Consider the following 5,036-nt stretch of genomic DNA (forward strand, 5'->3'; position numbering starts at 1 on the left):
TAACTGTTCATTGACATTAATAAAAAAAAAAGAATCTGGAATTGGAATTCAAGTAAATAAAAATATTGATGTGTAGTGCTAGGCAAAAAAATAAATTCTTTTTTATAGAGCTTCTCCTATAAGTCAGGCACTATGCTAGATACCAACTCTGGTAGCATAGTTTCTAGGGAGTTGGAAGGTGGCACCTCTCTGGCAATTGGAATCCACCAGCAGCTCCACAGGAGACTGTTGGACAGTCCTAATAATAAATCCCTTGTGATTTATAGCCTCCAAAAACCTAATGGAGGGTCATCTAGGAGCTGATTCCAATTTCATGGTAGAGATTGATGCCAGATGTGAGGCTTTGTCAATGAATAGGGCTATCAAAGTCTTCATTTTTGTGGAACCCAGTTATTGGATTCCGCCAACTTTGCCTGGCATTAGAAGGACAAAAAGGGATTTAAACTGTTCAAAAGATCTGTTGGACTCTTTAAGTTGATTAAAAAAGGATTTGAACATAACAGAGGACTGATGGATAATAAGGGACAAGATGGGTAAGTTGGAAGGACCTAAGGTGAGTGAGGAACATGCTGCAAAGCAAAAGAGAGAAGAAACTTAATTCATGTGTGCAATGTTTTCATGAACACTAAGGGAGTTCAGAGTAGTTCTGATTAAGGACGGACTAGAAGGAAGTAACATTTGAGGTGAAGGAGAGGGTTCTATATGAAGAGGTCATAGGATTGGAGCCCAGTGGACACTGAAGTTAATAAAAGTGGAATGACTACGTTGTCATTGTTGGGTGCTATTAACTACAACTAATAGCTACCCTATGAACAGCAGATCTGAACCTTGTCCTATCCTTTACCATCTTCCTTTTCTCTCCTCTGCTCCAGCCTGTTGTTGAAGTCATTGTGTCAGTCCGTCTTGTTGGGGGACGACTCCTCTTTCTCTGACCCTCCACCTTTTCCAGCATGATGTCTTTTTCCAGAGACCAGGCCCTCCTGGCAACATGCCCAAAGTATATGAGACAAAGTTTCATCATCCTTTCCTTTAAGGAGTGCTCTGGTTTCACTTTCTCCAAGACAGACTTGTTTGTTCTTTTGACAGTCCAATGAAAGAACTTAAGTGGCTATTTTGACACAATTTCCAGTACTCTTCTCCAGGACCACAATCCAAAGGTATTTGATGCTTCTGTTATCTTTTTCATTGTCCAGCTTTTAGATGCATAAGAAACAATTTACAAAGAGCATAGTTTGGATCAGGCACACCTTAGTCTTTAAGCTGACATCATTGCGCTTCAGCATTTTCAAAAAGTCCTCGGCAGCAGCAGATAACATTTCTTTTGATGTTTTGGTTTTCTTTATCCTTTAAGTTTCATTTTATTAAGTGTGATTGAGGCAGAAGCCATGGTGATTAACACGTTGCCACAAATGATGGCAAAATGTGTTTCTAAGCATGGTTGTCAATTTAAAAGTGTGTGGCAGTATGTTAAAGAACTTGACCACGATGGCGTGGATAGATGTCTGGCCCACCAAGATCTCTAAGACAACAGCTGAGTACCAAATTACTTTTATCTGAGGGAACAGTACAAATGAAAGAAGTTAAGTGGGTGTTTTGGTATGAATTCAAGAAAAGGTAAAATGCAGGTGGATTATGGTGAACACGGAAGTCACTCCTGTGACCCAGGGGAGGCCAGGCTAACGCTTTGTTCAGCTCTTGATCACTGTCTCCCACAGTGTGCTTGTCAAAGAGACTCTGCCAGGCCAGATTCTGGGGTGCCCATCTTGAACATTATAGTTACAGAGTCACCCAGTTGCTTGATGGATTTCACCTGCTTATCCAGGTAATGCATCTCAATGGAGTCACGCAAAAGAGGGTTGTTTTTGGCAGTGGCCACTTTGTGCAGTTCCAGCAGGGACTGATTGACTTTTGTCCTAGTGTAGCGCATGCTCTATTGTGTTCAGTTCACTCTCTGAGTCATCGTGCTCAAGTTCCTTGATGTCCTGAAGGAAGAAACAGCTACCTGTTTCTGCAGTTTCAGCAGTTTCTTCAGTTTCTCTTTCTTCTACTCATGCTATTGGTGAAGAAAATATTTGGCAAAATTCTTCGAAGCCACATTATTAACGGTGGAAGTAGTAAGACATGGACAGGTAGACAGATCTGTGAGGCATAGAACACCTAGTTAATGACGGCTTCGAAGTCCTGGTTGTAGTTCCTGTGCATGGGTGAAGGGGATGTGGTTGTCATGGCAATGAGGTGGGTGAATACACAGTGGGGGAGGACCTAGGGCCTCTGGAGGCACTCGTGTGGTGGTGGCAGAAGACTGGAGGGGACACTGGCGAGTGCCTGGTTCCATTCAGTTAATTCTGGAAAGATCCCCCCCTCTTTTGATTTCTTGACCACTGTTTTTGTGGGCTTTGATTGTGAATCCAAGTAATATAAAATCCTGGACAACTTCAGTCTTTTCTCTACCATGATATTGTTTATTGATCCAGTGGTGAGGATTTTTGTTTTCTTCTTGTTGAGATGTAATCCACAGTGGTGACAGTAGTCTTTGATAATTCTGCATTGAGTACATCAAGTCCTCTTCACTTTCTACAGGCAAGGTTGTGTTAGCTGCGTGTCACAAACTGATGAGTCTTCCTCCAATCCAGTTGCCACACTTTTCTTCAGTCCAGCTTCTAAAATTATTTGTTCAGCATACAGATTGAATAAGTATGTAGAAAAGAAACAACGTTGGTGCTTGCTGATTTTAATTCATACAGTATTCCCTTATTCTTTTGGAGCAACTGCCTCTTGAGCTGTGTCTAGTCTCATGAGCACAATTAAGTGTTCTATTCTTTTAAAAAGTGCCTCTGTGCAACAATGAATGAATGGAAATTCAAGTTCGCTATAAGCTTTCACTAAAATCTCAATAAAAATTTTTAAAAGTGAAACTTTAAAAGGGGGGGGGCCTCTGATAGTGTAGTCCCTAGGGAGTTGCACTCCTAACTCAAATATGATACCTTTCTGGCAGTTCAAGCACCAGTGGTCTGAGGGAGAATGATGAGTAATCACCAGTGTGATTTACAGTTTTGGAAACCTAGTGAAAGGTCTGCTGTGAGCCACTTCTCATTCTGTGGCAGTAAGAGAGAGGGAGAGATTTTTCCAAAAAAGTAATTTTAAAACTAGACCAATTTTTTTTCTAGTTTGCAGATGTAACTGTTGAATGTCATACAAGTTAAATTGGATGAGAAATTCTCAAGTAGCACATTTTGGAGCTACAGCCAAGCAAAAGCAACTAAGAGGTGAGAGTCTCCTTTTCTAGGCCAACTGTTAAATCCTAATGTTGGAGAAATACTATAGTCCAAATGATAAATTAGAGAAGTAGGGCTGTAGAACACACAGGAAAAAGAAATCATGAACCTCCTAAAACCAGATAGTTATAGAGTTGGTCCATGGCTTTGACAGCAAGCCCCCAGGCCAGATGCCATCAGTCACCTAATCTACTGCTTCAGTAAGGTCTTTCTGGCTTTGCTTCTCTTTATTGGCCCTTGAAATCAGATATGCAGAATTCATTGATAGCTCCAGAGGATATTTAAGAGCCGAACTCTTAGGATATCACAGGAACATTGATGACTTTGAGGACCTTGGTCCCAGGAGAAAAGCTTCAACATCACCTGAGATTGTACTAAAAATATAAATTCTCAGGGCCCATCCATTGTCTGCCAGTAATCTTGAACAGAACACGTGCTCTGCCCATTCTAAGCTCATGACTTAATTAGCATGAGAAACAGAAGAGTTGATGAGATGGATTGACACAATAACTAGAGTAGTAAGGGTAGGTGTGTTAGAGGCAGTGAGATTGGCTTAGGATAGAGCGAGGTTCCAAGCTATTGTGCATAATAAGGTCACTGTGAGTAAGAGCTTGTCAGTGGCAGAGATCACTGTTGTTGTTGGTTTCTTGGCAGATATTTCTACATTTTATTTTCACATATGCTGTTAGTCTCCTTTTTGAACAACCATTTCATAGTCTATGATATGATGCTGGGGCAATATTTGAGCATAAACCAAACAGGAAGGTTTATTGTTATGTGTAATTGAGTCGTTTGCAGCTCATAGCAAGCCTGTGAACAGATCTGAACCCAGCCCTACCCTGTACCAACCTCACCATCTCCGACACACTTGAGCAGGAGCACAGAGCTCGAAAGGAGAGGCTGGCAAGATGAACAGGGACTTAATTGTACAGGACACTGTTCTCTTAACTGTTTTTCTATGTTAGGAGAATAATGGACCCAGACAGGATGAATTATACTGTGTTTTTCATGCCCTTTTATCTAATCATGACTCTAGTCTAAGTTTTCATTTTTTCTGTGATTTTCCCCCTAAGGCAATTGTTTAAACAACTTTGCAAAAAAATTAGCCTTTGTCCTTTAGTAGATGAGGGGGTAAACTTAATGTTTACCCATCGCATAGACTATTTTTCTAACCAAAAAGAGAAATAAATTCCTGATTAAAATAGCATAGACTATTTTTCTAACCAAAAAGAGAAATAAATTCCTGATTAAATACTCCAATGTGGATGAGCTTTGGAAAGATTCTGCTAACTTGAAAAAAATCAGATTCAGAAGGACAAATACTATATAATTCTGCTTAAGTGAAATATCTAGAGTGGTTCAAGTGCACAGAGATCAACATGGACAAGGAAAAGGGAGAGGCATTCTGCAAGGAGAAAGATGGACAAGAAAACCCGCTGGAGGGTCAGCGATGGTTCTGGCAATGAGGTTGAGTTATTGAGAAATTTCTGTGAAGAGTTAGGAAAATTTTTTTTTAAAAGTTATGAGAAGATTTGGAAACAGGTAATAATGATTACACAACATGATAAATGTGTTTAATGTCGCATAACTATATATTAAAAAATAGTTAAATGCTTGGTTATATATTGTTTTATCAATGTAAGCCCTCATTGTTAACTTTCTCTACAGGAAGAAAATGGAAGGAAAAGCAAACAGAAGTGAAAATCACACTGCAGTTACTGACAAGAAGAAGAAAAAGAAAAAACATTTAACTGTTGAAGA

General features: G+C 39.9%; 1 pseudogene; it reads right to left on the bottom strand.

Moving 5' to 3' along the window:
- Positions 1-1,549: 1,549 nt before the first annotated feature.
- On the bottom strand, positions 1,550-2,226 carry LOC102864363 (annotated as a pseudogene).
- Positions 2,227-5,036: the final 2,810 nt, after the last annotated feature.

The sequence above is a fragment of the Elephantulus edwardii genome, unplaced genomic scaffold (genome assembly GCF_000299155.1).
Source record: "Elephantulus edwardii isolate Elephantulus edwardi_28Jun2011 unplaced genomic scaffold, EleEdw1.0 scaffold00141, whole genome shotgun sequence".
Lineage (NCBI taxonomy): Eukaryota > Metazoa > Chordata > Mammalia > Macroscelidea > Macroscelididae > Elephantulus > Elephantulus edwardii.